General features: G+C 47.1%; 1 protein-coding gene across 1 annotated transcript in view; it reads left to right on the top strand.

The window, feature by feature from the left end:
- The first annotated feature begins 7210 nt into the window (after positions 1 to 7210).
- The window catches only part of LGMN (legumain), a 40430-nt gene continuing 34516 nt past the window's right edge, over positions 7211 to 13124 (top strand). The window contains exon 1 of the mRNA XM_037745168.1: positions 7211 to 7408. The gene's annotated coding sequence lies outside the window, so the exon portion shown is untranslated. The remainder of the gene's footprint in view (positions 7409 to 13124) is intronic.

The raw sequence follows: 13124 nt of genomic DNA, 5'->3' as shown, positions 1-13124 counted from the left end.
CAGTGGCATGATCTCAGCTCACTGCAACCTCTGCCTCCCAGGTTCAAGCAATTCTCCTACCTCAGCTTCCTGAGTATCTGGGATTACAGATGCGCACCACCACGCCTGGCTAATTTTTGTATTTTTAGTAGAGACAGGGTTTCACCATGTTGGCCAGGCTGGTCTCGAACTCCTGACTTCATGATCCACCTGCCTTGGCCTCCCAAAGTGCTGGGATTATAGGTGTGAGCCACCATGCCTGGCCAGGTATTCTGTTTTAGCAGCAGAAAACAGACTAAGACAGCTGTAGATTCCCACTTGCTGTATTTGGAGTTGGGTCCAATCTCTCTTTCCTACTGCAAAATCCCATTACAGCACTCCCTATATCTCGAGGGTCCTGAATAAAGTCTTCTTTACCATGCTTTAACAAGTGTCATTGAATAATTATTTCTTTGACACCATTCTGGGCTCTTCTCTGGAGATTCTGGGAAAGAATCCACTTCCAAGTTCCTTCAAGTTGTTGACTGAATTCCATTCCCTGCCATTGTAAAGCTGAAGGCCCCATTTCCTTGCCGGCTGTCAACCAGGGGCTCTCTTAGCTCCTTAGGGCTGCCAGTATGCCCGTGACCCCTGTAACTTCAAACCACCAATGAACCTCTCTACCACCAGCAAGATAAAACTCTCAGCTTTAAGGGTCTCATATGATTACAGCAGGACTGCCCACCCAGATAATCTCCCTTTTGCCAAAACATGACATAATCACCAGAGTGATATGTCATCGTACTCTGAGATTTCACCCATTCTCAAAGGGGAGGAGATTATGCATAGATGAGTGTCATTGGGGCCACACTTAGAATACTGCCTACCACAGTGTACTGATTGACTGGAAATCCTTAAAAAACAACTAGGAAGAAATGGTGTGTCTGTTGTACAGAGGAGCACAGCACACTTCCCTTGCCTTCATCATGGCATGGAACTGAATTGACGTATGTTCATTGAGCGCTGACTATATGACATTTACGGTTTGGAGCATTGGAGGTATAAAAATAAGATAGTTTGGGCCCCTGCCTTCAAACAGTTTAAATTTTAGTGGTGAGCCAGGAAATTACCGAACAAGTGTACAGAGTCAGGTAGGAAAGCAAGGTTGAAGACTGGAGTGTGATGGAGGTTTGTAGCTGTTTTAGGGCCACGGGCTCAGGACAGCCTGTCTAAAAAGGATGTGCCATTTGGGTAGAGGCCAGCTGTGCAACTGGCAGGGGAAGGGCATTCTAGGAACTGGAAATTGCAAATGCAAAGACAAGAAGTCTATCGTGGCTGGAGTGGAGTAAGCGAGGTGGCAGGAAATGAGGTCATGGGGTCAGGCAGAAATCAGGTGATACTGGCCAGCCAGGATCCTATTTTAGGAAGGATGGAATGAGTGAGCTGGAATTATGATGAAAATGTTTGGGAAAAGTGGGGATGGTTGCATAGCAACTTGGATGTAATTAATGCCACTGACATATACACTTGAAAATCATTAAAATGACATATTTTATGTTATATATGCATTTGCTACAATTAAAAAATGTAAAAAGAACAAATTTTTAAAAGAATAAATAGTGCTTGGTCAGAGTTTCTTTTGTTTTTTATTTTGAGACAGAGTCTCACTCTGTTGCCCAGGCTGGAGTGCAGCGGCGCGATCTCACTGCAACCTCCGTCTCCCAGGTTCGAGCAATTCTCCTGCCTCAGCCTCCTGAGTAGCTGGGATTACAAGCATGTGCCACCACACCCGGCTAATTTTCGTACTTTTAGTTTCCCCAGGTTGGACAGGCTGGTCCCAAACTCCTGACCTCAGGTGGTCCGCCCGCCTCACCCTCCCAAAGTGCTGGGATTACAGGTGTGAGCCACTGTGCCTGGCCCAGAATTTTTTAAAAAGGGAACTGGGGACCAGAGGAAACAGCATAATTAAATACACAAGAGAAGTTTTTTAAAAAAATCCCCTGAAGGAGGTCCAAGGAAAACTTCTGGGGTGCTACCCACGCCCAATTTTCTACCTGAGTATTCATTATCCGGGTGTTCACTCTCTGAAACTTTATTTATTGAGCCATGCATGTATAGTTTGAGCATTTTTTCCCATGTATTTTATACTTCAATTGAAATATTCACATTTGACTCCATCTGTGGTGGGGAGAATTGACTGTGGCGACCCTAAGCATGCCGGCGAGTGCCTGATACTTATCATATACTCGGTAAGTAGCTGACACACGGTGAGACCCCATTCTCAGGTTTGTTGGTTTTTTACATATACTCACTCATTTCATATTTGCAACAACCCTATTAAATAGGGCACAGTAACTACCATTTCCTATTTTACAAATAAAGAAGCTGAAGCATAGACAGGTATAATTGTCCAAGGCAGTTCGGTCAGCAGTGCCAAAGCTGGAATATAAACCCGGGCAGTCTGGATCCAGAGCCCACACCTTAATTTTTTAAATTTTATTTTACTTTTTGGAGGCAAATTCTTGCTTTGTCACCCAGGCTGGAGTGCAGTGGTGTGATCTCAGCTCTCTGCAACCTCCACCTCCTGGGTTCAAATAATTCTCCTGCCTCAGCCTCTCAAGTAGCTGGGACTACAGGCACATACCACCACACCCAGCTAATTTTTTGTATTTTTAGTAGAGATGGGGTTTTGCTATGATGCCCAGGCTAGTCTCGAGCCCCTGAGCTCAGGTGATTCGCCCACCTCTGCCTTCCAAAGTGCTGAGATTACAGGAGTGAGCCACCATGCCCAGCCCCATTATTAGATTTTTAAAAAAGATTCTTATTCTGAAATTACTCATTGGTGCTGTTATCTCTGGCGATCAGTTATCTGCCACATTCTCGTGATATCACTTATTCATACCCGGCACCAGTCTCACTAACCTCTAGTTGTGTGGGATGGTAGCAAGAGTCCCAGCCATGACTTTTCTTGTGAGAATTCTGCTGGGGGCATTTGATGGAGAGGTCCTCATGCTTATCTGAACACAGGGAGCCTGCCACCTTCCTGCCACCTACCCCTTCCTGCCACCCAGGGCTATTTCAGTGCCTCCTTCTGCTCCTGGCGTTTTCCATGGGCTCAGCACTTTCTACATAGTACTGTCATCTCATGAGCAGAAACAGGAGCACAGGCACTTCCCAAGGTCACAGATTCCTGCCTTGTTTTCCTCAGTGGAATTCTCAAGTTACAACCCGGCAGCCAAAGGGATCCTCTGAGCCCAGGAAGTAGCTCATACATATTGGGCACTGACTTGGTGCTAAGCACTGTGCGAGCAAATTTAATTCATGGAGAGACCTTATGAAACAGGTACTGTTTTTTCCATTTTACCCGTAGGAAAAAGTAGGCGCTGAGAAGCTAAGTAACTTGCTCAGCTCACACAGCTTGTAGGTGGTAGAGTTGGGATTCGAATCCAGGTAGCTTGATGGCAGAGCCCAACGTATGCACCTGACCCCTACTCCAGGCCTCTCTCATCTCAGCCTCCTCCTTGTTGCTGGCCTAAGCCTCTTTTGGAGCTACGCTGCACCATCACCATGGCAACCTCCAGCAACCCCTCCCATTAGCCCACAACTTACAGCCACTCTGTCTTGTTCAGGCTCTGAGCTCTCAGCCCACAGTGATGCTGAGGGAGACCAAGAGGACTATCTCTTGTCCCGTGTTTGCCTAAATATTCCAGGCATCAGGCTACTTTTTTTATTTATCTAGAGACATGGTCTCATGGTTGCCCAGGCTGGAGTGCAGTGGTGCGATCATAGCTCACCGTAGCTTCTAACTCTCAGGCTCAAATAATGTTCTTGCCTCACCCTCCCAAGTAGTTGGGACCACAAGTGTGCGCCGCCATGCCAGGCTAGTTAAAAAAAAATTTTTTTTTAGATGGATTCTTGTTCTGTTTCCCAGGCTAGAGATAGAATGCAATAGCGTGATCTTGGCTCACTGCAACCTCTGCCTCCTGGGTTCAAGCGATTCTCCTACCTCAGCCTCCTGAGTAGCTGGAATTACAGGCATGCGCTACCATGCCTGGTTAATTTTTGTATTTTTTTTTAGTAGAGACAAGGTTTTACCATCTTGGCCAGGCTGGTCTCGAACTCCTAACCTCCTGATCCACCCACCTTGGCCTCCCAAAGTGCTGGGATTACAGGCATGAGCCACCGTGCCCAGCAGTTTTTAAAATTTTTGTTAGAGACAAGATCTCACTATATTACCCAGGCTGGTCTTGAACTCCTGGCCTCAAGCAGCCTCCTGTCTTGGCCTCCCAAAGAGTTAGGATTATAGGCATGAGCCACTGCACCCAGCTGCAGGCTACCATTTTTATCCCATTTCAACCGTTAAAGCCTTAATCAGGCAGAGGCCACAATTTATTCTTAGTGAATTAGGGAGTGGTTAAGGACACACTCTGCCTCACTTATTAGACAGTGAATTTCCTGTGTTTGAACTCTTGTAGTTAAAAAGGAAACAAACTCCTTTTTATCTCGATGCTCAGCTGCACCTGGCATATAGGGTGCACCTACTAAATGTGCTGTGGAACAAACAGATAAATGAACTCCGGATGTTTCCCACTGCAGAAGACTGTGAAAGCGTAGCACTCATGAGAGCTGGCAAAGGACTTACTTGGGCAGATCTGGGCTTGAAGCCCAAGGTCACTTCCAAGCTATGATGTTGGACCATGTACTTACCCCAGGTTTTGGAAACTTTCTTTGTGTGAAGAATTGGACAGCAGACATTTTCAGCTTTGCGGGTCGTAAGGCCTCTTACATAACTATTAATATTCAACTCTGCCTTATTTGTAAAAATAGCCAGAGATAATATCTAAGTCAGTGGATGTGGCTGTGTTCTTATCAGCTTTTATTTACAAAAATAGGTGACAGGCCTGGAGCAGTATGCCGATCTATGACTTATATAGAAAAGGACTGTAAAAGAAGACCACGTGAGACAGCCCATTGAAGGTAGCTTGAATGTCCTTGGGCAGGACTGCAAATTAATTTCATTCAACTCAATTGACTGAGCCTCACTACATGGCACTACTCAGGTGTATTGTATTTTATTTCTCTCTCCAATTCCTTGGGAGGTAACACCACCAAACGTTTGAGAAGTAGCACTGTGTAAGAAGTAAAAGGTTGGGATTCTGGAACCAGATTGCTTAGGTCACTTGCTTACTGCCACTTAAGACATATGTGACCATGGGCCAGGTGTGGTGACTCATGCTTGCAATCCCAGCACTTTGGGAGACTGAAGCAGGTGGATCACCTGAGGTTGGGAGTTCAAGACCAGCCTGACCAACATGGAGAAACCTGGTCTCTATGAAAAATACAAAAATTAGCCGGGCATGGTGGCACATGCCTGTAATCCCAGCTACTCAGGAGGCTGAGGCAGAAGAATCGCTTAAATCCAGGAGGTGGAGGTTGTGGTAAGCCGAGATCGCAACATTGCACTCCAGCCTGTGCAACAAGAGTGAAAGTGTGTCTAAAAAAAACAAAAAACAAGCCGGGCGTGGTGGCTCATGCCTGTAATCCAAGCACTTTGGAGGCCAAGGTGGGCGGATCACCTGAGGTCGGGAGTTCAAGACCAGCCCGACCAACATGGTGAAACCCCGTCTTTAAAACAAAAAACAAAAAACAAAAAACCATGTATGTGTATAAGTAGAATTTCAATGCTGCAAAAAAATAGCACTCAAATATAAATTTCCTCAGCAAGGCAATTTCCTTCTATAGAAGCGTGTGGCTCACAGATGGAACAATGGCAAGTACACACCTGGACAAGGAGGGGAAGGGGTGCTTATGGCTGGCGGAGTTCCCCCCCCTACTGCTATGTCATTCCCCTGTAGGCTAGGGTTAGACCGCACAGCCTAGTCGAATTTCCATTGGCTGTTTTAAAGGGAGTAGGGGTACCAGCGGGTGTGTCGGGTGGGTAGTTTGGTGGAAAGGACAGCTATGGGCAGGTCAGAGCAGGTAATCAGAGGTCAAAGCAGGTGACCAGAGCAGGTGACTGGAGCAGGTGACTGGGATGAGTCATAACAGAGTAGGGGCCTGGGGGAACAGACGTGAATTACTGATTAGAACAGGTGGAAAAGGTTGTTTACTGAAACTGCAAGGAAGTTAAAATAGACAAAGAATAAGAGAGATGAACATACTGACATTCTGCTTCTTTGAAGAGAAACTGGGGTTCACTATAACATGTGACCTTTGCAAAATTAACTTAACTCCCTGACTTATCCTCCCTCAGTTGCCCTATCAGTAAAGCGGGAGTGACAATAATTGTCTTTCTCTCTCAAAGGGTTGTTATGGGGACTAAATGGGTCCAAATCATCTGAGGCTTTCTAAGGCTTCCAAAACACAGACCACATGCAAACCGACAAAAACTCACTCCTGGGGGTAAGGCGGAGGTGTCAACCTAAAATAGAGTTTATTATTTAAGCATAAAGTGTGAGGATGGACCACCCAGAAACACCAACTCCAAAGGAATGGATTTGGCATTCTAAAGTAGGAAAGTTAAGGTTTCATTTATACAGGCAGAAACAGGAGTTTTGAGCAGGATAACAGTATTCCCACAACGTTGGCACAGACGTACAGGAATTTGATTGGTTATTGGCTTCTTTATGGGAAGGGTACGTTGAACATTGTTTACAGAGGGTGTAATAATCATGGGTGTTATGTCTCTGGTCTAAGCAAAGCAGGGTAACAAAGGGAAGAAGTTTCTAATCTATAACAAGGCTCATTACTTAGCAAGGCAGGAAGATTTGTCCCTGAAGCGATTTAATTCTCCCTAGACATCGTTCAATAAAAATAAGGAAGCGAGTTAATTATAAGGTGGGAACAGAAGTTGTAAGCATACGTGACTGAGATTACAGTCACATCTCTTTCAAGGCTAAAAGTGTTTTTCTGGGGGTGTTCCAACAGCTTTTCAATTTTATTTTCACAGGGGCATCAGTATTTTTGAGGCGTCCCTAGATGGGTTCAATGTGCAGACAAGTTTGCAGACCAACGGATTAAAGTGCTCCAAGAGCTGGTAGGATCTTCCCGCAGATGCTTCTGGGATCACTGCGCCCCCAGACCTCAAGCACCTCGGATTCCAGACCTCCGCTCATTGCGCAACCGCTGCCCCTCCACCCCCGCGCCCAGCCCAGAAGCCCGTGCCCGTGCACGCTGGGATTTGTAGTCCCTTTGACTCTCCGGCCTCGTCCTCTTTTCCCTTTGGTTTAGGCAGACGCCACGCCCCGTAGCTCCACCAGTCACCGCGGCGCCGTGGCCGTCTAAACCCGAAGCTGCGGCGCCAGCAGCAATCACAGCAGCGCGGACGGCGGGGTGGCTGGTGTGAGGCTGCGCGCCGCCGCGAGTTCTCACGGTCCCGCCGCCGCCACCACCGCGGGTCACTCGCCGCCGCCGCCGCCGCCACCACTGCCACCACGGTCGCCTGCCACAGGTAACCGCGAGCCCCCGCACAGGACCGGGTCCGTCCCCACGCCCGAGGCCAGGGCCTCCCGACTGCTCTCTGAGGCTCTGGACCTCAGGGCTGGGATTTTCATTTTTCCCATCCTATTCTGAGTAATCAGTTTCTCAGCCTGGGAGGGGGAATTTCGGGAAACGGTGAATCCCGAGGGAAGGGAAACCCTGTGGCCTTTCTGCCTGGTGGGGCCGATGGGGGTGGAGGGCTTCTTTTCTCATGCATGTTGTGGCTGGAAGGGCGCAGTGCTCTGGAGGGGGAAACTGAGGCGCGGGAGGAGACGGAATTTGCTAAGATCCCGTAGCCAAGGACCCCAACAGGGACTGGTGTTTGGCTCCAGACTTTGCAACCTAGGAACAGTTCAGACCTTTGATGCTTTTAATGTGGAGGATTGCACCCGTGGGAAAGGGCTATTAACGACGACAACAAAAACACCCAGGCTTATGAAGACATCTATTTAGAGAAGTCAGGGAAGCTCTGGTTCTGGGAGGTTTGAGCTGGTGAGAGTTTCAGGACCACCCACATCAACCTTGGAAGTGAAAGTTAACCGGTTTCTTCTCTCGTTCCTGTTAGATTTGAGGTTATACCTACGTGTAGTGTTCTATGCCAAGCATCGTAGTATCTGAGAGCTGGAAGAAGAAACTTTGCGTCACGTGCCTTGTTTTATAGATGAAAAGGAGTGCCCAGGGTAGGTGACTAGCCCTATGGTATGTGGTGAAGGGAGTAGCCCAGCTTTCTTTTTTATGGGACTGCATAGCAAACATTCATTGAGCCTTACTAAGCTTTTTGAGCAGAGACTACTTGATAAAGGGGGTAGACAATCTCTAGTGAACAGTTCCAGTGTTAAAGGGCTGGAGTATACAGGTGTGTACAGGGGCAGCATCTTACCCTGACTTGTGGGAGGGGTTGGGACTTCGCAGAGATGGGGAGACTTGAGTGGTAGTTTTGCTTGTTTTGTTTTTGAGAGGGAGTCTTGTGTCTCCCAGGCTGGAGTGCGGTGGTGCGATCTTGGCTTACTGCATCCTCCACCTCCCCAGTACAAGTGATTCCCCTGTCTCAGCCTCCTGAGTTGTGGGATTACAGGCACCTGCCACCGTGCCCGGATAATTTTTGTATTTTTAGTAGAGAAGAGGTTTCACTATGTTGGCCAGGATGGTCTCGATCACTTGATCTCAGGTGATCCACCTGCCTCAGCCTCCCAAAGTGCTGGGATTACAGACATGAGCCACCTCACCTGGCCTTGGAGTTTGAGGGATGGGCAGGACCTAGTGAGATGAAGGAAGAGAAGAGTGTTTCATCTGGGAAAACAGCATGATGAAGGTAGAGAAAGAGCAAGCAATGCTTTTGCACTGGAGTCGTGGTCTGGTGCAGTAAGGGATTTCATGTGGGCAGTGGATTTTATGAGTGTGAGAATAGAGAGGTACATCTTGCAGGACCTCCTGTGCTGCCGTGAGAGATTTGGATGTTATGCTGAATGTCCAGGAAGCCACATTTACTGTAGATCTGTATAGTGTTGGAGAGAGGCCACAAAGGATAGGGAGGTCATTGCAATAATCCCCGGAAGAATTACAAGGGTTTTAAAGATAGTTGCAGTGGTTAGGGGGGCGGGGGAGGAGAAAATATTTGAGAGCTCTGAGGAGGTAGAATACACCATACCCAGCATTAGTCAGTATTTTGTATTTTTAGTAGAGAAAGGGTTTCTCCATAATGGTCAGGCTGGTCTCGAGCTCCTGACCTCAGGTATCCACCCACCTCGGCCTCCCAAAGTGCTGGGATTACAGGTGTGAGTCACTGTGCCCTGCCTGGAGTCTCTCTCTCATCCATCCCGGTTGGAGCAACGACCTTCTGTGTTATCTTCTCCCTACACGTGGTTAGCAGACAGCACGCACGCTCTAACAGCGCCTGTGGGAGATCTTTTCAGTCTTGGCACATCACAATCTGCCTTAGGTTCTTTTTAAAGGCTTCACAGTATCCCACCATGAGGCTGTACCGTAGATGATCCAGGTAGACATTTATGTCGCTTCCAGTGCTTTGCCCTAATGGATGGGCTGGTGCCCTCACCTCCATAATTTTTTCCCCTTTTACAAATGACACCTCCCATTCTTACTGGGACTCCCACCCCCTCCTGCCTTATTTTTTCTCCATCACTCTCTTCATTATCTGACAACCTATGTGTTTAAATCGTCTGTCTCTTCTCTCTAAAATGCCACCTCCATGAAGAGTTTTGTCTGTTTGGTTCACTGTTCAGTGCCTGGGAGCAGCCAGTAGGTGCTCGGCCCACATGTGTTGGATGGATTCGGGGTGTGGGTGGATGAAGGAGAGAGTAGATAAGAGGAGGGAGGTTAAAGGAGAGGAGGTAGGTGATGGTGATGATGATGCTTCTGTGAGATGGGGCCTGTGTAATGGGGACCGCGGAGAGCCATAGCCCAAAACAGCAGAGTCACAAAGAGCTTGTAGTTTAGCAGGGATCGTTCACTTTTTCACTGGTTTTCACTTTGATAAGCCAGGAATCATAGGGATGCTGCCAGATTATTTGTGACTTTGTTTTGATGCTTTGACTTTGTCAAAAATCATGCAATAAATGCCCATAGGAAATTAGCATGTAAGGTAGCTGCTTTGAGGCACATTCATTGCCAAGGGTAATGGAATGATTATTTTACTCTCATTTCTCATCTTCACCCCAGGCCTTTACATGTTTCCCAAAATAGTGTTATTGTATGTGGTTTTTTAAAGTAGCATTTTCTGTTTAGCCATATACTCTGAGGCGTTTAACATAGCATCATAGTTGGTGTTTTAAGTAAAATCTCGATGCCACAAACGAAATAGCACTTGAAAATATGTCCTCTCTGGCCAGGTGCAGTGGCTCACGCCTGTAATCCTAGCACTTTGGGAGGCCAAGGTGGGTGGATCACCTGAGGTCAGGAGTTCAAGACCAGCCTGGCCATCATGGTGAAACCCCAATTAAAAAAAAAAAGAAAATATGTCCTCTCAGCAAGGTGGTTTACTTCTTTCTTCTTCTTCTTTTTTCTTTTTTTTTTTTTTGAGACTTGTCTCGCTTTGTGGCCTGTGGAGTGCACAGTGCAGTGGCATGATCTGGGTTCATTGTAACCTCCGCCTCCCGGGTTCAAGCGATTCTCCTGCTTCAGCCTCCCGAGTGCTGAGACTACAGGTGCTTGCCATCATGCCCAGCTTTTTTTTTTTTTTTTGGGAGAGATGTGGTTTTACCATGTTGGCCAGGATGGTCTCAATCTCCTGACCTCGTGATCCGCCCACCTCAGCCTCCCAAAGTGTTGGGATTACAGGCATGAGCCACTGCGCCCTGTGGCAGTTTACTTCTATAGAAGGGTGTAGGGCTCACAGACGGAGCAATGATGGCCACCGCACACTAGGACAAAGGGGAAGGGGTACTTATGCCTAATAGGGGTCATCCCTGCTGGTGTGTCCCCTATTGGCTAGGGTTAGACCGCACAAACTAGACTTATCCCGATTGGCTATTTTAAAAAGAGCAGGGGTCTGAGCTGGAGTGGCGGGGTGGGTGTTTTAGCAGGAAGGATGGTAACGGGCTTGTCAGAGCTGATAGCCAGGGGTGATCAGGTGACTGGGATGAGTTGGTTGGAGCCAAGGGGGAGGGAGAGCAGATGCGAACTACTGTGAACCGGTGGAGAAGCTTGTTTACTGGAATTACAAGGAAGTTAAACTTTAAAATAGAGATTTAAAGAATAAGAGAGTGGAACATACTGACATACTGATTCTTTGAAGGGAAACTTGGGGTTCACTGTAACATCGGGGAATTACGACTGTGTTTATAAGGAAAAAGAATGATGGAACGGGAGCATCGCCAAGTAGTGACTATGAAAATGTCATTTTCTCTATCAGTAGGGCACTTTTCCTCGCCGAAGAGTAACTCACTAGTGGATTAGAAGAACGCAGGATTAACTCGGTTTTGTAAAAATCACCAAGTGGTGCTTTTCTGGTGCCTGCCATGTGTTTGCTGATTTAGGTGGATAAGAAGGTGTTGTTTGTGCTGTTTTTCACAGTCAGGTCAACCATTTGTTTCTGGCATTTTATTTATTCATTTTTCCCCTAAATATGAGGGGGTAGAAGTCACGTACCAATGCCCCCAGAGGAATGAGCCTCTTTGGGACTATGTCACATGAACAAAACTCAGAATAAACAGGTATGCAAACTAGGGAGCCCATTTATTGCTGATGAAAGATGACAGTAACAGACAAGGCATTCCTGCCATGCGGTCTGGGAGTATATTCTTACTCCCTTGGTTGGGGTCAGCAACCTATGGCCAAACAAACCACCTATTTTATAGATAAAGTTTTATTGGAACATAACCATGTTCATTTGTTTATCTATCGTCTCTGGCTGTAACCAGCTCATAGGTTAGTAATTCATCACTTGCAGAGTCCAATTGACAAGAGTGAGATCTGGTACAAAGAAAGTGATTTATTTCCAAAGAGCTTAGGGGAAGAAGCACAGGCATCCCACCTTTAAATGTCCTGCTTTGCTTTTGGAGCAGAAAGCAGGCATTTTTAAAAGGTAGGGGAGGAAGTAAGCAAGGTGGGGGTCTGTATGTTAGCTTGGGGTCTTATCTACTGCGCTGTCTGTCCGTTGAGCTGGTGACTGCTGGCATCTTTATGGGCAGAACTAGGCCAAAAACTCCCCAGGTGGGAGGGCCTAGCAGGCGTGCTTTTTGACTATCACCTCTCGAGGCATCCTCCTGGCCGGTGAGAGTTCTATATTGGACATGCTTCAGTCTGTAAATCAACTGTGAACTTTTAAGGGGTTAGGTGAACTTTCCCTGTAGGGAGTGTCTGGTGAAGAAGGGGTGGGTAAAAGGCTGTATTTGTGTTTTTAAGGGGCTGAGTAGGAAGTGGGGAACCAGGGGAATGATAAGAGGAGAGACAAAAATAATTAAACCGTCTCTCAGAAAAATGTGAGTACTTGGTCACATGGATACTTTCAGGATACAGTGGCAGCGTTGCAAGTTGTGAGAGAGATGGCCTGGCTTGCGAAACCAAAAATATTTGCTTTCTGGTCGTTTACAGAAAAAGTTAGCTGACCCCTACCCTAGGGGAAGGCTTCCCAGGGAGGCTGCTGGGTGAGCTCCGGGAAGGTGAGAATTGTTGGTTGGAACACCTTGGTAGTCACTGTCACAGCTCTCTTGTGGGGTCACGGAAGAGCTTGGGGGACATGGCTGTTTTTGCTCCTTGACCCTCTCTTGCCTGTACTCACTGTTGCTTCTTTACACCTTTGTATAATCGTACCTTGTGTTGGTTCCTTACCTTTCAGCTGCCAGGGGTGCTTGAACCGGAGTGACTCCATCTTGAACAAAGGCTGGGGAGAATTTGGCTAAGACCTGCTGGGCTGCATTCCCAGGAGGTCAGGCATTCTTAGTCACAAGATATTTACCGTTAAGGGAACAGGTTGATGTTTACCAAACAGACCCTGGAAAGGTCCTGGTGTCCTAATATCTTAAGAACAAAAGCATTTTTAGTTTAATATTAAGCTTTCTTTCCTCTTTCTTTTTCTTTCTTAAGAAAAAAAGCATAGGTGGGGCATGGTGGCTCATGCCTGTAATCCAAGCACTTTGGAGGTCAAGGCGGGTGGATCACCTGAGGTCACCTGAGGTCGGGAGTTCAAGACCAGCCTGACCAACATGGTGAAACCCCGTCTATTTAAAAAA

This window comes from Cebus imitator, unplaced genomic scaffold, assembly GCF_001604975.1.
Source record: "Cebus imitator isolate Cc_AM_T3 unplaced genomic scaffold, Cebus_imitator-1.0 Scaffold193, whole genome shotgun sequence".
NCBI lineage: Eukaryota > Metazoa > Chordata > Mammalia > Primates > Cebidae > Cebus > Cebus imitator.
Note: the sequence above shows the minus strand (reverse complement) of the source record. Positions and strands in the feature narration are given on the sequence as shown.